The sequence below is a fragment of the Sciurus carolinensis genome, chromosome 9 (genome assembly GCF_902686445.1).
Source record: "Sciurus carolinensis chromosome 9, mSciCar1.2, whole genome shotgun sequence".
In the NCBI taxonomy this organism is placed as follows: Eukaryota; Metazoa; Chordata; class Mammalia; order Rodentia; family Sciuridae; genus Sciurus; species Sciurus carolinensis.
The window spans coordinates 115560032-115584424 of record NC_062221.1 but is presented as its reverse complement, the minus strand read 5'-3'; the positions used below and the strand labels follow the sequence as shown (position 1 = coordinate 115584424).

Here is a 24393-nt window from a genome sequence, read left to right as displayed (position 1 = left end):
GTGAAAGAGGGCATCCCTGCCTTGTTCCAGTTTTTAGGGGGAACGCTTTCAGTTTTTCACCATTTAGAATGATATTAGCCATGGGCTTAGCGTAGATGGCCTTTATAATGTTTAGGAATGTTCCCATTACCCCAATTTTTTCTAGTGTTTTGAGCATGAAGGGATGCTGTATTTTATCAAATGCTTTTTCTGCATCTATTGAAATAATCATGTGATTCTTAACTTTAAGTCTGTTGATATGGTGAATGACATTTATTGATTTCCGAATGTTGAACCAACCTTGCATCCCTGGGATAAAACCCACTTGATCGTGGTGCACTATCTTTTTAATATATATTTGTATGCGATTTGCTAAAATTTTGTTGAGAATTTTTGCGTCGATGTTCATTAAGGATATTGGTCTGAAATTTTCTTTCCTTGATGTGTCTCTGTCTGGTTTAGGTATCAGGGTAATATTGGCTTCATAGAACGAGTTTGGTAGGGTTCCCTCCTCTTCTATTTCATGGAATAGTTTGAGGAGTATTGGAATGAGCTCTTCTTTAAAGGTTTTATAGAACTCGGCTGAGAACCCATCTGGTCCTGGACTTTTCTTTGTTGGTAGGCTTTTGATGACCTCTTCTATTTCATTGCTTGAAATTGGTTTATTTAAGTTGTGTATGTCCTCCTCGTTCAGTTTAGGTAGTTCATATGTCTCTAGAAATTTGTTGATGTCTTCAAGGTTTTCTGTTTTGTTGGAGTATAGATTTTCGAAATAGCTTCTAATTATGTTTTGTATTTCACTCGTGTCTGTTGTGATGTTTCCTTGTTCATTCCGAATTTTAGTAATTTGAGTTTTCTCCCTCTTTCTCTTTGTTAGTGTGGCTAAGGGTTTATCAATTTTATTTATTTTTTCAAAGAACCAACTATTTATTTTATTAATTTTTCCGATTGTTTCTTTTGTTTTGATTTCGTTGATTTCGGCTCTGATTTTAACTATTTCCTGTCTTCTACTACTTTTGGTATTGGTCTGCTCTTCTTTTTCTAGTGCTTTGAGCTGTAGTGTTAACTCGTTTATTTGTTGATTTCTACTTCTTTTTTTGAATGCACCCCATGAAATAAATCTTCCTCTAAGTACTGCTTTCATAGTGTCCCAGAGATTTTGATATGATGTGTCTTTGTTCTCGTTTACTTCTAAGAATTTTTTTATTTCCCTCCTGATGTCTTCTGTTATCCATTCATCATATAATAGTGTATTACTTAGTCTCCAGGTATTGGAGAAGTTTCTGTTTTTTATTCTGTCATTTATTTCTAATTTCAATCCATTATGATCTGATAGAGTACAAGGTAGTATCTCTATCTTCTTGTATTTACTAACAGTAGCTTTGTGGCATAAAATATGGTCTATTTTAGAGAAGGATCCATGTGCTGCTGAGAAGAAAGTGTATTCATTCTTTGTTGGATGGTATATTCTATATATGTCCGTTAAGTCTAAATTGCTGATTGTGTTGTTGAGATCTATAGTTTCTTTATTCAATTTTTGTTTGGACGATCTATCCAGTGGTGAGAGAGGTGTGTTAAAATCGCCTAGTATTATTGTGTTGTGGTCTATTTGATTTCTGGAATTGAGAAGGATTTGTTTGACGTACGTGGATGAGCCAATGTTCGGGGCATAGATATTTATGATTGTTATGTCTTGCTGATTTATGCTACCCTTAAGCAGCATGTAATGTCCTTCTTTATCCCTTCTGACTAGTTTTGGTTTGAAGTCCACATTATCTGAGATGAGGATGGATACTCCAGCTTTTTTGCTGTGTCCGTGTGCATGGTATGTTTTTCCCCATCCTTTCACCTTTAGTCTATGGGTGTCTCTTTCTATGAGATGTGTCTCTTGCAGGCAGCATATTGTTGGATTTTTCTTTTTAATCCAATCTGCCAGTCTGTGTCTTTTGATTGATGAATTCAGGCCATTAACATTCTGGGTTATTATTGTGATATGATTTGTATTCCCAGTCAATTGACTCATATTTGTTTTTGACATGATTTGGTTTCTCCTTTATTTGGCTATTCCTTTAGGCTAGCGCCTCCTGTTGCTGATTTGCATCGTTGTTTTTCATCTCTTCCTCATGGAATATTTTGCTGAGAATGTTCTGTAATGCTGGCTTTCTTTTTGTAAATTCCTTTAGCTTTTGTTTATCATGGAAGGATCTTATTTCATCGTCAAATTTGAAGGTAAGTTTTGCTGGGTATAAGATTCTTGGTTGGCATCCATTTTCTTTCAGGGCTTGGTATATGTTGTTCCAGGCCCTTCTAGCTTTTAGGGTCTGGATTGAAAAATCTGCTGATATTCTTATTGGTTTCCCTCTGAATGTAATTTGATTCTTTTCTCTCGCGGCCTTTAAAATTCTGTCTTTATTTTGTATGTTAGGTATTTTCATAATAATGTGCCTTGGTGTGGGTCTGTTGTAATTTTGTATGTTTGGAGTTCTATAAGCCTCTTGTACTTGGTTTTCCATTTCGTTCTTCAGATTTGGGAAATTTTCTGTTATTATTTCATTGAATAGATTGTTCATTCCTTTGGTTTGTTTCTCTAAGCCTTCCTCAATCCCAATAATTCTCAAATTTGGCCTTTTCATGATATCCCATAGTTCTTGGAGATTCTGTTCATGATTTCTTACCATCTTCTCTGTTTGTTCCACTTTGTTTTCAAGGTTAAATATTTTGTCTTCAATGTCTGAGGTTCTGTCTTCCAGGTGTTCTATCCTATTGGTTATGCTTTCTATGGAGTTTTTAACTTGGTTTATTGTTTCCTTCATTTCAAGGATTTCAGTTTGGTTTTTTTTCAGTATCTCTAACTCTTTATTGAAATGATCTCTTGCTTCCCGTATTTGGTCTTTTAACTGTTGATTGGTGCGATCATTTAATGCCTGCATTTGCTCTTTCATCTCCTCCTTCAATGCCTGCATTTGCTCTTTCATCTCCTCATTAGCTTCCCTGATCGTTTTAATTACATACATTCTGAACTCCCTTTCTGACATTTCTTCTGCTGTGCTGTCATTGGGTTTTATTGATGTAGTATCTAGGTTTGTTTGGGACATTTTCTTCCCTTGTTTTCTCATAATGGTCAATTGTCAGTGGGACCCTGAGATATTGCAGTTTTCCACTATTGGCTTATAGTGTCCCAGTAGATTTCCAGTGTATCACCTCCCAGCCTTCAGTAGCCTGATGTCTTGGAGGAATCTGATAAAGCAGCTCATTCGAAGAATACTGCCCCTAGCCCCCTACTGGTTCCACGTTTTGGAACTGGCTCTGTGCGGAAATGCTCTCACTGTGGGCCTGCACCGTGCAGCTGGCCGTGTGGGAAGAGCCCACTGCCGGAGTGTGGAAGACTACCTTGGGAAGACTCAAGCTGCCCTGCCCGGCTCTGCTAAGCCACCTCTATCTGGGCCTGCCACCCGGGCTGAGCTTTACCCAGTGGGCAGACTCACCCGTGGCTCCACTTCAGTCCGAGTCTCTCAATGCCTCCCCTTCTTAACTCCTGGGTTGTGGAGCGACCGGGGGTGCAGTCTCCCTCTAGGCCGCCATCTTGGATCGCCCCGTGAAGAGAGCCCGCAGCCGGAGTGGGCAGTGCCGCCTGAAGAGGTCTCCTGCTGCCCTGCCCTTATCCCTGAGGCTGACTGCAGATCGAGGCTCTCCGCTGGTTCTTTGCAGGAGTACACTGCACTGCAGGGGCTCCGGGACTCGGAGCGTGCTCTGTTCAGACAGGCTCTCACTAGCGGGCCAGTTCCGTTCCGAGAACCTGGAGAAGCTGGCCTAGAAGGTTTTTTTAATGTTCTATTTTTCCTTGGCTGCTGTCAAAATATTTATTCATTTGACAAATAAAATTGTGTATATATATATAGATAGATAGATATACATATACATATATGGCATACAACATGATGTTTCAAAATATATAAACATGGATAGACTAAAATAAGCTAATTAAATATGTATTCTCTTATAGACTTATCATTTGCAGTGAAAACACTTTAAATTTACACCCTTAGCAGTTTTCAAGTGTATAACATGTTGTTATTGGCAAGAGACAGTACTGTAAATCTTTTGAACTAATTCATCCTAACTGAAATTTCAGTTTGAACCAACATCACCCCATTATTTCCTTCTGACCCCAGCTCATGGTAATCATCAGTCTACTCTCTGATTCTATGAATCATTAAGCTCTTTTTTTAAAAAAAATCATGTATTTATTTATTTTTTACAGACCGCATTTTGATTCATTGTACACAAATGGGGTACATCATTTTGTTTCTATGGTTGTACACAATGTAGATTCATACCATTTGTATAATCATACATGTACATAGGGTAATGTGTGATATTTCCTGGAGAATTTCTTTCTCCATGTGAGAAATACATTCATTACTTTGCTGTACTTTGTATCTGGACTAAGCCACTATGTCCAAGAGTACCTTTTGTTATTGAATCATCTAAATTATAAGTCCTGTGACAACTTCTCCTTACTTCTTTTTCTCATCCTTCCCTTCTTTTGTCCTTAAAAAAATTCTTTTTATTCTTTGCTTTGGCAGAAGTATGCCCTGTAAACCCATTTTCACTTGAGATTTCTGTCCTGAGAAATTATTTTATGTAAAAAACGAATCTGTTCCAGAGATACATTTATGTTCTTCTGTGTCATAACCTGAAAAACAGCTTTAATACTTCATGCATTTTACAATTTCAACGTATGTAATTGTTAGCTTAATGTGGCAATTTTGCCAGCCATAGTGTCCAGTTATTCAGTTCACCATAAGCTCTGTGTTACTTTGAGTATACCTTGCAGATGTGGTTAATAGCTATAACCAATTGACTTTACTTAGAGGAAGTTACCCTTGATAGTGTGGATGTGCCAAATTTAATCAGTTGAAACATTTTAAAAGCAAAACCGAAGTCTCCTTGAGGAAGAAAAACTTCAATCCACAATCATAGAAGTTAATTCCATGAAATAAATATCTTAATATGTACATATACATCCCACTTTACTTGTTCTTCTGGTAGAATCCTGACTTACACATATTTTCATTTTGAGGGTAGGGGCTCTATAAAGGTTAGAGGCTGGAAATATTTGATAGAAAAAGCCTCAAAGATAATGTTGGTGGTAATATGAATATTAAAAGTATTTTTGGTAAAGTCTCAGAAGGAAGTGAGGCATAGATTATTTTCAGAATCTTCAGAGGTACCAACCATCACCTTGATCTGATTTTTGGGCTTCAAAGTATAAGAAAATTAATCTCTGGTATTTTAAGTCATGCTTATGAATCACTAATTGTGCCTCAAGATAGAGTTATGCCATGCTTCGGGAAAGTCCTTTTGCCTGAAGTGTGTTTTGTCTTTTGAACTAAACAATATTTGTCATATCCCATCTCTCCTATACTATGCCTGAATTAAGCTGTTATGCTTTGTAATGATTACAATTATTACAAAGTTTTCTCAAGAGTTTCTGACAGGGTTTCTTTTGTCAAAATGTGTTTACTTACAAACTTATTTGAGACAATTTAGCAGGTTTGCTGCTAAGAAGATCCAAGGAGATGATGTAATTCTGTGGCTCAAACATTTCCGTCATTGGGACAATCACTGAAGATGGTCAAGCCTGTATTTCAGAACACTCTCATCAGCATCTTTTGATACAAGAAGCTTTTCAGGAAAGTAAAACATATAGAACAACAGATTTTTTTTTAATAATCCAAAATAGCTTCATCTTTTTTTCTTTTAGAAACATAGACAAAGATAAAATTATTAAGATAAAATTACAAAGATATGATTACTAAGAATTTCCAGTTAATAAAAGTATAATTGAGAACCATAATTCATAATCATCCAATTATTGATGGCACATCAAGGCTATTACATAAAGTAGATTGTGCTTTGAGTAACTCCATTTTTGCTGTCTAGATCGCTACTTCATTTACTCCACACCAAAGCAAATAGTAGTACCACTGACTGATTTTCATGTTTTAATTGGGATTAACTTGGGATGGCTGTATATTTTAAAATAAAACTATCTATATGTCTTGGTAATAAAATTATCTGTATGTCTTGAAAAGCATTGTCCAGTAGCTCATGACATAGGAATGTGTCATAACATCGGGGCTATGTATTGTTGGAACTAGTTCAGTTGATTAATTTACAGAAATAAAGCTGAGGTTCAAAGAGTGACTTGCTTAAAATCTCACAGTGCACTAATTAACAGGATTGGGACTAGAGGAGGGAAGGAGATCAACATAGAACTTTTTTTGTACCTGATATCCTCCTAATCATTTTCTACACATTCTCCCAATTTTCATAGCTCTTTAAAGGAGATGTAATTTTTCCCATTGTATAGAGGAGGTAATGGATTTCAGAGACTTTAGTGATATGTGTCAAGTAAGAAAACCAGCAGGGATTTAGCACAGGTTTAAATCTCTTATCACTCTGCTGTACTTAAATGTAAAACTCAAACCTCTTTCTTCAGTTGTGTACACACCATGTACAATTTTCTCCTCTTTAAAAAAGTTATAAAAAAGCAAATATGCACTTGTCTTGGTATATTCAAGATGTATTACTACTATACACATTTAATTAGTTTGTTCCATAATTCGTTACATATTTTGTTGATTTTCTTCAGAACAAATATCACTTCCCCTATGTGTTTTTGGGTCAACTATTGAACAAAAAAGAAAAAAACAATTTCTCAGACTCATCTAAAGGGTCAGAAAGGTTATACAGCTATATTAACCAAATCTGAAAATGATTAAGCATCTTCCTTCTTTTAATAATTGAAAAACTGATTATTTAATGTAATTTAAGAAAAATTGCTATGAATAAATTACATAAAACTTAAGTGAAATTTTAAAAAATTGAATACCTTACCTACTTTGGTATAGTGTATTAAACAATTACTGAACAGTACCCATTGTTTTTTCTATACAATCTTTATAATAGGAATAGATTATGATTCCGGTGATGAGATTTCTTTCTTCTTCTACGCCCCATATAAATAGCCATTGTCCAATTTATTTTGGAAGATGAATGGTAAGCTATGATATTTCTAGTTTAAAATTGTGCTCAATTATCTTGTTTATATGTAAGGAGTTGTGACCAAATGTGTACTGAACTGCACTTATGTCATTTATAAACCCTCCATTGTGTTACTAGTTTCCAAATTTTATTAACAGAAATGACTGAATGATATTATTCTGCAACAGATTCATCTTTCATCTGGAAGTCTGAATTGACTTAGCTTACTTTTACATTCTAAATCAACAATTATTTTCTCATAAATGTGTTATATTTATCAATCTAATTTAATTTATTCACCTATGCATAAATAATTGCTGATTTGGAAAAAGTTCCTACTCCCCTTTTTTGAGACATAGTCTTGCTCTACTGCTCAGACTAGTCTTAACTTGTGGGGTTAAGTGTTCCTCTTACTTCAGCCTCCAAAGTAGTTGGGATTATAGGTGTTTGCCACTGCACCTGGCTAAATCATCTAATTTCTACTTCTTAAAATTCACTTTAGAAAATTCAGTAAATGTAAAATCCTAAGAGGCTGCAATTCATTTCAATAGAGAATGGAGGAGAATTACAGGTTATTAGAAAATTCATTTTTTTTTTCTTAGAAATTATGTTGAGACTGTTGAGTTAACAGAAATAACTTTTTAAGCTAAAATTTGGAGTTCAGTTGCCACAGACCAAACCAGTTATAGAAAAATATTTTGAATTATAAATAGAATTTATATACTTTTCAGAATAAAACTATAAATAATTAAAGCAAATATTGTTTTCATTGCTAAGAAGGAAGGACATTATGGCTACTTATATTTATTTTCCTATATGGTACTCTAGTTACCTCAAATCATTTGTGGATTTGTCTAGTTAAAAGAAAGATGGGAAGGAAGAATGGGAGAATGAAAGCTAAGGCAGAGCTTCTCACAACACGACCTGAAGTCCACAGGAGTGCTTTGGGAAGCAACTTTGTTGATATGTTGAAGGAGGCAGGGTTGGGAGAGGGAAAAGTAAACTCTGATGAGGTTGCAACAGAGATCTCAGCTGCTGCATGGGGATTTGGAATTGTGATCCTTCACAGCATTTCTAACAGACTCTGGGGCTGGGTCATTATTTCTCTGCAACATTCGCTGGTTGCAGGCGGTCCCTGAGCAGAAAACACTGCCTTGGGTCAGGTGGCTTAGCTCCACTTCCCTCACTCCTTGCTGCAAATTGAAGTTCTAGACTAGGCAAGGAGAGAATCATATTCCTAAGAAAGAAAAGAGAAAAATAATTCAATATATGGAGAATTGGATATGTAGTAGTGTTTCAGTAGGATAGAATATTTAAACATTTTTAAAAAGTGTAAATAATAAGTCAAGTGTTCTTTATTTTCTTAAAGATATCAATGCAAAATTATTGCCTGTCTGTCTTAGTGATTGTATTGCTTTAACAAAATGCCCGAGACTGAGTTATTTATAAAGAACAGAAACTGATCCCCTCTGGTTCTGGAGGCTAGGCAACCCAAGATCCAGGGGCTGGCTATTCTGGTGAGGGTCCAGTTTCTGCTTCCAAGGTGGTGCCTTACACCCTATGTTCTTACAGAGCAGAAAAGTGGAAGAGAGAGAATTCACTTCTCTCAAGTCTTCTAAAAGAGCCTTAGTCCCATTCACCATGGCTCTTCTCTCATGACTTAATCACTTCAAATTTTGATCAGGTTTCATGATATAAATTCTGGGAGACACATTTAGATCACAGCACTGTCTTGTCATTTTTAAGAGTTCTACTTTCTCTTATAAATTCTGATAAAATAATCTACCTTTGCTCTTAATATGACTTGTTTCCCTTTTTTAAAAAAATAATTAACAATGGTAAATTTTATTCTTGGTACATGTATAATTTCCATTGTGCTTTTTGTTTTCGATTAGTCGAGTCTTGATAAATATCATTTAAACATAAAGTCAATGTATTTAGCTTTGGGTTGATAGTTCTCTCTAAAGGAACCATCACAGGTTGTAGAGGGAGCATTTAGAACAAAATAATTCAGTTTTCTCCATTCAAAAGACTGATCCTCTTTTTCATTTCTTTTCTAATCATTTTTTGTTTTGTTATTCTTTTTTTAAATTTTTAAATTTGTTCTAATTAGTTGTACATGACAGTAGAATGTAGTTATGTATTTTGATAAATCATACCTCAGATGGAGTATAATTTCTCTTTTTTCTGATGGTACATATTGTAGGATCACATTGGTCATTAGGTAATAATGTCTGTTTCACTCTACTGTTCTTCCTACCCCCATACCCCCGTACCCTTTTCCCTCCCCTCTACTTAATATAAAGTAACTCTATTTTCCCTAGCCACCCCCCGCCCCGCCGCCACCTCCCACTATTGTGAATTAGCATCCGCATATCAGTGAAAACATTTTGGTCTTTGGTTTTTTGGGTTTGGCTTATTTCACTTAGCATGATATTCTTCAACTCCATCCATTTACTAGCAAATGCCATAGTTTCACATTTTTTAAAATCTATTCATCTGTTGAAGGGCACCTAGGTTGGTTCCATATCTTAACTATTGTGAATTGAGTTGCTATAAACATTGATGTGGCTGTGTCACTGTAGTATGCTGATTTTAAGTCCTTTGGGTGTAAACTGAGGAGTGGGATAACTGGGTCAAATTATGGTTCCATTCCAAGTTTTCTAAGTAATCTCCATACTGCTTTCCATAATGGTTGCACCATTTTGCATTCCCACCAGCAATGTATGAGTGTTCCTTTTTCCTCACATCCTTGCCAACATTTATTGTTGCGTGTATTCTTGATAATTGCCATTCTGATTGAAGTGAGATGGAATCTTAGAGTAGTTTTGATTTGCATTTCCATAATTGCTAGAGATGTTGAACATTTTTTTTTTCATATATTTGTTGATTGAATGTATGTCTTCTGTGAAGTATCTGTTCATTACAAGCACAGGGCCCTGGGTTCAATCCCTGGCACTGGGAAAAAAAAAAAAAAGTATCTGATCAGTTCCTTAGCCCATTTATTTATTGGGTTATTTGTTTCTTTGGTGTGAAGTTTTTTGAGTTCTTCACATATCCTTGAGTTTAATGCTTTATCTGAGGTACATGTGGTAAAGATTTTCTTCTAATCTTTAGGCTCCCTCTTCACATTATTGATTGTTTCTTTTGCTAAGAAGAAGCTTTTTAGTTTGAATCCATCCCATTTATTGATTCTTAATTTAACTTCTTGTGCTTTAGGGGTCTTGTTAAGGAAATCAGATCCTGGGCTGACATAGTGAAGATTTGGGCCTACTTTTTCTTCTACTAGTCTCAGGGTCTCTGAGTGCCTAAGTCTTTGATCCACTTTGAGTTGAGTTACGTGCAGGATGAGAGATAAAGGTTTAGTTTCATTTTTTTACATGTAGCTTTCCATTTTCCCTCCCACCATTTGTTGAATAGGTTATCTTTTCTCCCATGAGTGTTTTTGGCATTTTGTTTAGTATGAGATAACTGTACTTACGTGAGTTTGTCTCCGTGTCTTCTATTCTGTACCACTGGTCTAAATATCTGTTTTGGTGCCAAAACCAAGCTGTTTTTATTACTATAGTTGTGTAGTGCAGTTCGAGGTCTGGTATTGTGATGCTTCCTGCTTCACTTTTCTTGCTAAGGATTGCTTTGTCTATTCTGGATCTTTTATTTTTCCAACTGAATTTCATGATTCCTTTTTCTAGTTCTGTGAAGAATGTCATTGGAATTTTAATAGGATTTGCATTAAATCTGTGGCACTTTGGGTAGTATGGCCATTTTTACAAAATTAATTCTGCCTATCCAGGAGCATGGAAGTTCTTTCCATCTTCTAAGTTCTTCTTCAATTTCTTTCTTTAGTGTTCCGTAGTTTTCATTGTAGAGGACTTTCACCTCTTTTGTTAGATTGATTCCCAAGTATTTTATTTTTTTTTTGAGGCTACTGTGAATGGGGTAGTTTTCTTTATTTCTCTTTCAGTGGATTCATTACTGATGTATAGGAGTTCATTCAATTTATGGGTATTGAGTTTATATCCTGCTACTTTGCTGAATTCATTTATTAGTTCTAGAAGTTTTTTTTTTTTCCTAGAAGTTTTTGATGGAATTTTTTGGATTCTCTAAATATAGAATCATGTCATCAGCAAATAGTGATAATTTGAGTTCTTCTTTTCCTATTTATATACCTTCAATTTCTTTCTTCTGTCTAATTGCTCTGGCTAGAGTTTCAAAGACAATGTTGAGTCACTTTTATTTATTCACATTTTAAATACAAATTCTATAATCTCTACAGCTCTGCCCAAATTTGGCTATGTCCAGAATTTCTTGCCATGTTACCAATGTACACTACAGGAAGAATTGTCTTCTATTTTGTCTCTTTTCCTTTTGTTCATGATCTTCCTCTTCCCCTTTCTGCCTTTTTATTTTACTTCTCTCCTTCTTTCTTTTATTTATTCATAAGATTATTTTTTACTTCTATCTTTTTCATTATCCCTTTCCCTTTTTCATACTTTGAATTAATTTTCATACTTTTTTTGTTAAAAATGAGTAATATAAATGGCACAGTGTCTAATAAATTACACAAAGTTGATAAGACAGGATTATTGCCCACGTCAACTTTAATTCTTGAATAGTAAGTTCTTTTTACCCCAGTAGCTTTTCTAGGAATTAAAAAAAAAGTTAAAATTAAGTCAAATGAAAATTTCTAACATTTCTATCAGGATGATTAATGAATACTATTATTCTGATGAATGAATAAGGTTATTCTGAACAATGCTAGATAACTTTTAGAAAAGCAAGATTACTTACATTTGCTTTTGTATTTTAGGTACCCATGCAAATATTTAAATTCATTTAAAAATGTATATTTATTCACTAACTTTGAATTTTGTGTACTGCTTAAAATCAAATGTTTGATTCCACTAGAAAAGTTTTGTCAAGTTAATTTTCTATTTTGCCCTTTCATATAAAGGAGCCGCCTATGAGTATTATCACTCATGTATTATTCTATAAAGTACTTTATTTCTATTTTCTAACAACAGGCTGTCAAGATCATGAAGGGTCTGATTGTACCCTATTTGCAAGCTTACAATTTAAACTATAGACTTGTAAAGAATTTGACCTTTGTCCTGAGTTCCTGGAAGAGTACTAAAATCTTTAGAATTTCTTGAGTAATAGGAACATCTCTGTTGTGTTAATATGATGACTAATGATGGGTTCCTTTCAATTTTAGAATAAGAGTCAGCCACCAGAAAGACCAGCTTGACCTCTCGGGTGGACAGGAATTTGGAGATTGGGTTCATTCATATGGCCAATGATTTAACAAATCTTTCCTATGTAAATAAAATCATAATAAAAACTCAGGATGCTGAAAGTTCAGTGAAGCTTCCTGATTGGTCAACACATTGATATGTTGGAAAGGTGATATACCCTGTCTCTATGGGAGACTACACAAGAACTCTGCCTCCCTGCTATACCTTGCCATTTAAGTCTCTATATTTGTCTTGTTGTCCTATATTTTTTTTTTTTTTTTTTAATGATAAGAATAGGATTTCCCAGCTACTTGGAAGGCTGAGACAGGAAGTTCATAAGTTTGAGACCAGCCTTAGCTACTTAGTGAGACCCTGTCTCAATAAAAATTAAAATAAACAAATAATAATAATAATAATAATAAAGACCTGGGGATGTAGCTCAGTGGTAAAGTGTCCCCAGTTCAATCCTCAGTACAAACAAACAAAAGAATAGTATAACAATAGGATTTTCCTGAGTCCTGTGAGTGGTTCTAGCAACATATTGAACTTGAGGGAGGTAATGGGGACTCCTGGATTAGTACCTGGGTTAGTACTCCAGGTATTTGGGGGTAACTGGGTACACCTAAGACTTGCAGCTGTCCTTTGATGTGAGAGCAGTCTTTGGCAAATTATGCCCCAAACCTGTGGAGTCTGATGTTAACTCACTGTCAAAACTGGATTGCCATATACCCAATTGCTATTGAGTATTGTGGTGGGAACACAGTAGTACGAAATTGAATGAATAATTTTTGTAGACTAAGTTGGGAGGAAACTTCCAGCTGCCTTTGCTGGGCAAACATAGGAAGCAGCAACTGAGAAATATATGTCTAGTAGAAAAAGAAAAAAAATAAAGAAAAGAGATCTAAATTATCTTTTTAAAAAGCATTACTCCATTTATATATGATGTGTCCAAGTGCATTCTACTATCTTGTAAACTAATTAGAACAAATAAAAAAGGGCAGCCTATTAAAATTTAAAAACAAATACATTAAATAGTAAACTCTATCTTATTTCCTTAAGCATTATCGCATTATCTTCAGTTTAGAAACATACAACATGATCTTAGCTTTTTGTGTGTGTGTGTGGTTTTACCTCTGTTTCAGCCTCTTAATGACTAATACAATTTGCTAGGAGTGTAAAGCTTTAATTAAAAAAAAAAAAAGAACTTAGGATGTATTTTAAGTATAACAGAACATTTATAATTGACATAATTTCCCCAGGTATTTCATAGTTAGATGAAGAGAGGAAGAGGTGTGTATTCAAAATTCCTGGCAGAATACTGGCAGAAGCTTCAATCACTGGAGGAATTTTACTGCTTTTTACACCTGGAGCTATAAAAAGCAGTAGTTCCCTAGCTAATTGGAATAAAATAATATCAAAATTGCTAAAGGTGAAATGCTCAAACTGAATACTTAGCACCTGAAAAAATATCAGCAGTATTTGAGATTTTTAAAATTTTATTTCCGTGTCTAAAAGGAGACAAATTTTGCCCATCATAGATAGCAAGAAGAACAGAAGACAAACATCAGCCATCTCTTTGTGTCAATCTCATCTTATAAAATGTATACAAATGGAAAAACATTTTATACTTATCCTTCGTCATTAGTATAAAAAATTGAGAAAACATAGGATGAAAGCATCTTCTTTTATTGTCTCCTGTGAATGTGTTCCTATTTGTGGAAATGGTTTGAAAAAGACATCTTAGTTATTTTCCAGATAGAACAGAACTTGTAAATAACCTAACTCTTGCCAGAAGTACTCATTTGTATCACAGAAAGTGTCCTGTATAAAATGCTGCCAAGTCTTTACGCTTTAATACACCTTTATGGTTTTTTTTTTCATTGTTTGTGTTTTAGTCAGCTTTTTTGTTTGCTGTGACAAGAACAGTTTTAGAGGAGGAAAAGTTTATTTAGTGATCACAGTTTCAGGGATCCAAGTCCATAGGTGGCTGACTCCATTCCTCAGGGCCTGAGGTGAGGCAGAGCATTGTAGTGGAAGAGTGTGGAAGAAAGCAGCTGAGGACATTGCACAAGAAGTGGGGCAGAAAGAAAGGGAAAGGCGAGCTCCCCTCACCACAGAAAAATATACACCCCAAAGGCATGCACCCATTTACCCAGCTCCTACCTGCCTTTAGTTGCCTCTGGGTCAATCCCTACTAGGTGATTATTGCACTGATTAGGTACATTAATTTTGCCTTTGCATCTTTGTTAAACTCATTGTATGTGTATGAGCTTATTCCTAGATTATTTTTATTTGCCCCATTGGTTTATATTTCTATCTTGATGATAATATAGCATTGTTTTGATTACTGCAGCTTTATATGTCTTTAAAACATCTAGTGGTCGTCCTTCCACCTTGTTCCTTTCTGGTTTTTAATATTTTTAAAATTTATTTTTAATTGTTGCATACAACATAAAAATTGTGCATATTAAAGAGTACCAAGTAATGTTTTGATATGTGTTTATATTGTGTAATGTTTACATCAGGTTAAATATATCTCTTTCTTAACCATTTGTCATTTTTTTATGGAGAAAAACATTTAAATCTTTTCTTCTAGATATTTGCTTCTTACATTCACCCTACTATGCAATAACACTCCAGAGTTTCTTGTTCCTAACTAACTAAATTAGTACCCATTGATAAATCCTTCCGTATCTCCCTTTCTGACCCTACTCTCCTGACCTCTAACTACCATTTCACTTCCAAATTCTATGAGATCAACTTTTCAGTGTCCTCATATGAGTGACAGCTTGTGGTATTTGTCTTTCTGGGCCCATTTTATTTCACTCACCATAATCATCTCCTGTTCATTCATGTTGCTTCAAATAACAGAATTTTGTTTCTTTTTATAGCTAAATAGCATTCCACTGTGTAGATATACCACATTTTCTTTATCCATTTATCAGTTGATGGACACTTAGGCTTTTTCCATTTCTTGGCTATTGTGAAGACTGCTGCAGTGAACGTAGGAGAGAAGATATCTCTTTGATTTAATTTTGTTCATGTATATGTCCAGTAGTGGAATTTCTGGATCATATAGTAGGTCTATTTTAATGTTTTGAGGAATCTCTATACTTTTATCCATAATGGCTTTATTCTTTTACATTCCCAGCAAGAGTACCAGAGTTCCCCTTTCTCTACATCCTCACCAATACTTGTTATATTTTGCTTTTTGGTAATAACCATTCTTACTGGGGTGAGGTAATATTTCACTGTGGTTTAAATTGGATTTATCTGATGACTAGTAATGTTGAACATATTTTTCATTCACCTATTGGCCATTTTTACATCTTCTTTCTATTCAGATGATTGTCCACTCTAAAATTTGATTATTTGTTTATTCAGTAAGTGTTTTGAATTCTTTATATATTCTGGCTATTAACCCTCTGTCAGCTGAATAGCTGGTACACATTTTTTCTAATTCTGTATGTTGCCTCTTCACTCAATTGTTTCCTTTGTTGTCCAGAATCTCTTTAGTTTCATAAAATCACATCTTTCAATTTTCACTTTTGTTTCCTGTGTTTTGGGGGTCTTATTCAGAAAACTACATTTGCCTGTATCTTGAAGTGTTTCCCATGTATTCTTCTAGTAGTTTCAGAGTTTCAGCCTTACATTAATATTTTTGGTCCATTTTGAATTGAGTTTTGTGCAGGGTGAGATATAGGGGGAGTCAAATTTTTGTACTTTGTATGTGAATATCCAGTTTCCTTTGTACCATTTGTGGAAGAGACTGTATTACCTCCAATGTGCAATTTTGCACCTTTGTCAAGAATCAGTGGGTTTATTTCTGGATTCTCCATTTTGTACCATTTGTCTCTCCATTTGTGACTGTTTTAATGTCATTCTGGTGCTATTTTTATTACTATGGCTCTGGAGTACATATTGGAATAAGGTAATATGAGGCCTCTCACTGTTTTTGCTCAGAATTGCTTTGACTATTTGGGGTCTTTCGTGCTTCCACCTGAATTTTAAGGATTGTTTTTTCTAGTTCTGAGAAGAATGCCATTGGCATTTTCATGAGAATTGCTTTAGATGTCCTGGGAAGTATGTACATTTTAACAATATTAATTCTTCTATCCATGAACATAGGAGTTCTTTTCATCTCTCAGTGCCTTTTTCAACTTCTTTTGTCAATTTTTTAAAACATTTTTCATTGGTATGTTTTTTCATTTTTATTTATTTTAAGAAAAGGGTTTACTTATTTTCTGACTTCCTCAATGACCTCACTTTCTCAGTATTCATTCATAAGTGTGTAGTTTAATCTCTATGTATTTGTGTACTTTCCAATTCTTTCTCTCCTGTTGACTTCTGGTATAATTCTGGTTTGATCAGAAAAGATGCAGGATATGATTTTAATTTTTTTTGAATCTATTAAGACTTGTTTTGTGGTCTAATGGACTGTCTATTCTAGATAAATTTCCATATTTTGATAAAATGAATGTGTATTCTGCCCCTGTTGGATATATGTCTTAAATCTATTTAGTCTACAGTTAGTTGAACTCTGATATTTCTTTCTTGATATATATTTTTGGGATCTGAATGATTTGTCCATTGATGATAGTAGGTATTTAAACCCCCCACTATCATTGTATGGGAACCTATCTCTTCCTGTAGGTCTAATAGTGTTTGTTTTATAAAATTGGGTACATTAAGTGAACATAGATTTACAAACATTATGTCTTATAATGAATTGATATATTGATTATTATATAGTCTCCATCTTTGTCTCTTACATTTTTATTAAGTTTTCTATACAGTTAACCTTTACCTCCTCATCTAGGATATGCCAATGATGTAGATGCTTATTAATTTAATGAAGTCCCAAAGATCTTGAATGTTTTTTTCATTCATTTATATTTTTTTATCTTTCCTGAATGGGAAATCAAAAGCCCTTTCTTCAAATTCAAAGTCTTTCTTCAATTAATCTTGTCTGCTGTTGAGGTTTTTCAACTAAATTTTTAAATTTCACTTACTGAGCTCTTCATTTCCAAGATTTCTGTTTGATCCTTTTTTCTTCATTGAATTTTTCATCTGTACCTGCATTTATGCATACTTTTATTTAACTTTCCATCTCTATTCTCCTGGATCTCATTAAGATTTTAGAAAATCATTATGTGAATTCATTATCAAGCATCTCATTAATTTTGATTTCTTTGGAATCTTTTTATTAGAGAGTTATGATCCCTTGAAAGAGTCATACTACCTCTCATTCATATTTCTTGTGTTCCTAAATTCAGCTTTGCACATCTGATAGATCAGTCATCGCTACCTTTTATGTGATGGCCTTCTTAGTAAGTGGTTTTTTCCTGAAGATGTCTTGGGGCATTGATTTGTTTTACAATGATAGCTTTATTTCCAGCTGGACACTGTAGTAGGATCTCCCCATAGCTTCTTTGTCTATGATTACTGAGTTTGGGCACAGTGCATAGCAATGTCAGAGTCAGAAAGACCCAAGGTCTTTGCAGGCCATGAAAGAGTGAGGATATTCTAGCTTTACATCTTTCTCATTTCAAATTAAGAAAGGGCATTATCTTTGAAATTAGTTTTCCTACTTTTTGTAGAAAAAGCTATGTTTTGTTGCAGTAGAAGTGCACTAAAAGAAAATTGATTATTTTGGGAATTTTTGTTCATTATTACTATGAAGATGATTTGGCTTATTAGGTTTGATAACTTACTAAAACACTCAAAATACAAGAAGAATATTGAATTTACTCTTTAAACATTAATTTGTAATACCTGGACTTATTTCTTTCATGGCTCAAATTCTTAATCACTTTAGTTCTGTTTTGTTCCAGGACAGATAAACTAATTTCTATAGAGTGGATTTCTACCAATGACCTTTCTAATGAAACTTGAAATGCTTTCCCAGTTTTCTTAGAATTTTTTCATTTTAAAGACAAGGCTTATCCATTTATGCTAACCTGCTAAAATATTCTCAGCATTGTTTTTGAGGTGTTGTTTACCTTTTCCGGTGCCAGTCTGATCAAGTTTGCAAAATTTTGCATTCTTTGGAAGGAAAGCAGCTCAAAAAAGAAACCCAGTAATGTATTGCAGTTCCTCCATTTAAAATATTCCTTTTCTCACTTTATACCCAACTGCAATAGAACGAAGTAAGGTTGCTCTTCAGAGCTGGGGAGATTGGAAGAGTGGAAATTTGTAACTGTTAAAAGTTGCATCAATTTAGTTTAGTTTTGATTGATTTAGTAGAAAAGCGTTCAGTTTCCTTTGATGCAGGGTTTTATTTGGAAAGTTCCACACACGCACCAGTGAGCTTAAATGGATTTACTACTTTGTCTTCTGGCAGCTGTTTGTGGCTATTTTCACTGAAATGATATTGGTATCTTTTTTGCCCATGTGGATATTTTTACTAGCTTTTGTCAGATACAAATAAGATAAGGCCCCTTCAAATTCCATGATAATGTATGCTCACCAGGCAGGTGAATTTTTCCTCTCTAATCTACATAGTAATTTAGGAGACTTAAACCTACTTTGTCAAGTTTTTATTGGGAGAAATAAATCCTACATTCTTTGTGAGTCTACTTACAGAAAAAAGTTTTATTTCTCTCTTTAGTTGAAAAGTAACAGATCTTTCAAAATGAACCTGATTGTAATTTTATATTAAAAAGGAGAAGCTGTGTGAGAGATGTTATGTATACTTCCTAAAATTAGATTTAGATACAAAAAGCAATTACTATCTTTTCTTGAGCACTTGTTACGTGGAACTTTGTGTGAGTAACAGAGAGTAAAGAATCATAACAAATACAGTAATAGATGTGGGGTAGATTAATTTTTTGAGAACTGCCATGAGTTTCTTGGCCAAGCTAGATGGAGATGTCAAAGAATAAACTGAAACCAAATTAGAATTATAACTTACTCACAAAAGGATGTATTTTAAGTTTGAGAGAAATAATTGTTGCTTTTGTGGACAAGCTGTTGTTCACTTTTTTCTTTTATTAAACTAGAACAAATATATTGACATGCACCCAGATGTACATATAGAGTTTTTCAAGGAGACTCTCCCTAATACTGCAAATTCTTGGCTACTTTCCCATCTAAGGAGAGGTTAGCCAAAGACTAAACTTTACTAAGACCACCCAAAGTATCAGACTCCACCTCTTCTCTGAATCTGTGCCACCATTCTGCAAATGAAAACTTAAGGGAGAGGGGAATGAAACAGAGGTCAACTGGGGAGACACAGGAAAAAAAAGAGACAGAAAAGAAACTGCTACTTTTAAATTAAAGATGAAATTAAAATTTCTTTTTTCTGCTTTCTGGAAGGATGAAAGATACAAAAAAGTTACATCAATCACTTCTTAGCATGTGTTTTTTGTTTGCTGCTTTTAGCTACAGTCCTTGTAATGTTTTATAATAGTCATAGTTGCAAACTGCAATAAGTGTTATTGGGTCCATCTTAGATTTTAAAGTACATGCACTATTTTGAGAATGTCTGCCTGTTCTACAAGATTAATCTAGTTCCAATATTAGCTCTAAATTTGGATTATAATATTTTACAGGGCAGAGAACTATAAAAGTTCACTCTATGACAAGGTTTTATAGAAAATCTTCACTTATTTTAACCAACCTTCTTGTTTGGAGATCTTTGGATATAGATGCTAGGTCCTGCTGAGATCCACTTGTACTGAGACACTTTAAAAGATTCCCACAAAAAACCAAAGGTTGAATGCTTTCTCTGATATGCAGAAGCTATTTCGCTATAAGCAGGGGAGAATAGGGAAGAACAGAGTTACTTTGTATTAGGTAGAGGGTAGTGAAGGAGGGGAAGGGGTATAGGGAAGGAATAATAGTAGAGTGAAACAGGCATCATTACCTCATGTACATGTATGACTGCATGACTGATGTGATTCTGCAATATGCATAATCAGGAAGTTGGGAGGTTGAGTTTTATTTATGTATGATTTATCAAATGTATGAATGCATTCTACTGTCATGTACAACTAATTAGAACAAATACAATTTAAAAATTAAAAAAGATTCCCACAAATGTTTACGAGAATTATTCAAATGATTACATGCTTATAAACATCAAAACTTTCTTTCTAAATTATTATTATTATTATTTTTTGCACTGGAGATTGAACTCAGGGGTGCTTAACCACTCAACTGCATCACCGATCCTTTTTATTTTTTATTTTGATCCAGGTTCTCCCAAGTTGCTTAGAACCTCACTAAGTTGCTGGTTGAGGCTGGCTTTGAACTTGTGATCCTCCTGCCTTAGCTTCCCAAGTTGCTGGGATTACAGGTGTGCACCATCATGCCCCATTAAATTATTATTTTAATTGTGCAATTTTACAATACAGTATGATAATGTAATATATGCAAACAGTGCATCATGATCAAATCAGTGATAAACACTTCCATTTCCTTAAATACTTAATTTTTTTATTAACATGTAATAATAATTGTACATTTACTTAACTCTCCTTACCAAGGTTGTGTGGATCCCTTCCTGTAAGTCTCTTTAAGCCTTTTTTTTTTTTTTCAATGAACTGTAGACATGGGCAGGAGTCTGGCAGTATACACATGCTTCATCAGGATGCACCTTGATGCAGTTACTGGGTGAAGGTGTCTGCCCTTGAAGATGACTTAGTGAGTGTCCAAGAGGGTGCTTGTTTCTGTGTCTGAGTGACATTTGCCAGTCACTCCTTGCAGAAGCAGTTTTCAGGAATCTTGCCACTGATTATAAACATTTCAGATAACTGGGCCATTGACTGCATCACTGTTTCGGATTGAAACATGGGCCTGGCCTGGAGTCCAAGAGCTGTGAGCAGCCTAAGAAATTATGGCATTAACCCATCCGTAAGGGAAGACAGGTTTAACAAAGACTTTGCCACATTTGACTATGTGCTGTGTATGGCAGAAGGCAATCTGAGAGATTTGGTTAGAACAAGGAACCAAGTTAAAAATGGCAAAGTTAAAATTGAACTACTTGGGAGCTAAGATCCAAAAAACAACATACAGAAGATGTCATAATGGGGACTATGAATGACTCCGACTCTGAGATGGTGTACCAGGGCTGTGGCAGGTGCTGCAGAGCCTTCCTGGAGAAGGACCTCTGGGCTGACCATTCCCCACCCTCTCCCCATTGGAGCTCTGCAGTCTTTCATCCTGTGTTGGAGTGCGATGGCATTTCTCAGCCCAGGTCCCACTTATTCCTTCAGCTGACTTATTATTTCTTATATTTCAAATATTTCAAATATTTCTTATATTTCAAATACAATCATAGGTGAAAATTCATTGTATTTTTAAATAAACAATCAGACAAATAAAAAATGTTTGATTCAGTTTGGGGTGGGGTAGTAAGCTTTCTTAGACTTGTTGAACATTACTCTTTGATTTACTTACAAAATAGAGGAATCAGTAAAACTAAATCAATGAAATAACTCAAGGAAGTAAAAATGATCTGAAGGCCCAGGCCAGCCTCTGAGCCCAGTGAAACCTGCATACGTGGTCTGGCTCCAGTCAGCTAGTGCAGGCCAACCTAAGACAGGTGCCTTGGCTTGCCTGTGTACCTCCTTCTGGCCCTGGCCTCTTGGGAGTCAGATTAGCCTTGTCCATGGCAGCTTTCTGCCTACATTGGAGGTGTTTTAATTCATACTCTTGTATATGAAAGCGTGCACTTGTATATTAAAAAGCTAAGAGAGAAAGATTGGTGGAATTACTCTTTAGCACTTCTAATACTTTTTTTCTAGTTTATATCATGAGGAGACTGGCTTATTTCCTCCCAGTTGAACTACTTTGCCTCTAAAACTTCAATTTTATCTGGAAAGAAAGATACTTGTATGCAGTTGTAAGTTCTGTTGAGAGATAAGTCTGTTTTATCTGTACATGTAACCCAAATGTCAAATATAAATTGACTCAAGTGTGAAAAAACAATTTAAAAAGTTGGAAAAGGTTCTATAATGTTGGTGGGCTTAAATATTGATGTCTTAACAAGTCGTCTTTCATTAGCATTTAATAAAGTTATAGACAAATTTTAATGCAATTTTAAATTCATATGGTAGTACATCAGAAAAGATGGTTTTCAAAATAAACTGGGGAGTTATAAAAGTACAGCTGATATATTTAAAAAAAGTTTTAATGTGAGCACACTGGGAACAGACGGTAAGCGGGTTCATGTGCTCGGTAGGAATTCAGTCATTTTTCAACTAGCCATGAAATAAAGAATTTCCAGTTGTGCTTCAGAGCATTAGAAAATATTCCAGAAAATCAAGGCAGATGAACTCAAAGAGATCAAAGGAAGCAATTAAATAAGAGACAATGTGTAGAAAGTCTGAGGGGACATCTGAAAGGCAAGACCCATGGTGGGGGGCGGGCTTCAGTGTGAGGATGTGGAGAAGAAGACTGGATGGTGATTCGCTCCAGAAGGAATGTGCTCTCCATTGCTGGGTGAAAGGGGAATGGGTGGAGGTTGCGAGTAACAATGAGAAGAAAGAAATGAAACTTGGTAACTGTCCTGCACGTGGTCGCATGTTTCTCTTCTTGTTCTCTGTGTGCATGCTCCCAAGTTTCTACACAGTCATGTGCACAGAATTGGTTTATTTACTCCTTGAGACTCCTGCTCACTTCATATAAACATTTCCTTAGTGGTTTCAACACTTCTGGAAGCAATTTTGTTTCTTAGAAGTAACTCAGTGCTTTCCAGTCAAGATACTATGAAAAATGTTGCCAGTCTTAAAAGTCAGACATTCTTTACTGTAACTTTGAAGGATCCTTAAAATGTTCATGAAGAAATCACTGTCAGTGATCTAAGGTCTTGGAAACTTTTTCATGCATATATCTAAGTACCTGTCTACTTACCTATCTACATATACACGTATCTTTAGATAATCACATTTTGGTACAAGCTGGCCTATAATACTCTCCATACATTCATACTTCAACATCCTAAACTTGGGGAAATAATGAGAAAAGTTTTATTCTTTTCAATCACAAGAGGCTTGTAAGATTCTCTACAAACAGCAAACGTTTCGAATCTCCATTTCTTAAAATCAAAAGAAAAATCCACTATTTTAAATATCTGTCACTTTAAATTTTGCATCTTACAAGAACACAGTTAAATTAAAAATTCTAATCTTCAATTCATTGACAATGCAAATTATTTGCCAGCATTTGGAAGTCAAACAGGGTGAGAGGGGAGAGTCTCTACATATTCCAGGTTTAATATCTAAGCACCAGATGGAAATAATTCTACAATGAAAGAAAGAAATCTGTTAGGATATTTTGGAGATCTGTTCAGTTCAGCAGCACGTCACTGGTTACGGAGGCCAATTTCTCAGAGGACTTATTTGAATTGCAGATACTGAAGTAGTGCGCTGATTTAACCCAGAAAGTGCTGAATTTTAGGATTAAATTTTAATAGTTTTTCAGTTTAAAAAGTGTTTTGTTTTCACTAATAATTTTTTATATACCTGAAACAAAGAATTTTGATGCAGAGAAGAATGAAGAGCATGCTTTTTAATGTAAAACTAGAAGAATAAGAAAAAGTTTTTCTAATATCTATAACTCCGGCCATTTTAAAGGAAATTTAAAAATTGTATGCATTTTTCACTATGAAATTTTTTTCAATCCAGGACATTTAATGCTAAAGGAGTAGAATAAATTGAAAATTAAGAATAAATAACAACTGAAATTGGATCTCTCAATGGATGATTTTAAGTGAATCTGAACAGAATTCTACAAAGGGCAACAAAATGTGCTTGGTAAATAATGGATAGTTGAGTTTGACAACGAATGACAGGGGAATTAGTAGGACACCAAGCCAATAAATCTCAGAGGGGACCTCTTTCATATTCATACCTGTGTTTTCTGGCAAAATAAGTGTCAAAATTTGCAACTGCATGACAGCAAAATTATGCATCACATGGTGAGTTATAGATTTCGGATGAACTCCAACTCAAACGCGTTCATAAGAACTTGACACGATAAAACACATTGCTTTTCCAAATTGCATTTATTTAAAAATAAAAAAAACAAAATGCTACTATATAATAGAGGATTAGGATGTCAATCCTCCCCACTCTTATCACTGAATTTTTACTTCATGAGAAATTGTGAGAGGATGTATGACTAT

At 34.7% G+C, this 24393-nt stretch overlaps 1 pseudogene; it reads left to right on the top strand.

The window, feature by feature from the left end:
• The window catches only part of LOC124993730 (low molecular weight phosphotyrosine protein phosphatase-like), a 29869-nt pseudogene extending 5948 nt beyond the window's left edge, over window positions 1-23921 (top strand).
• Window positions 23922-24393: the final 472 nt, after the last annotated feature.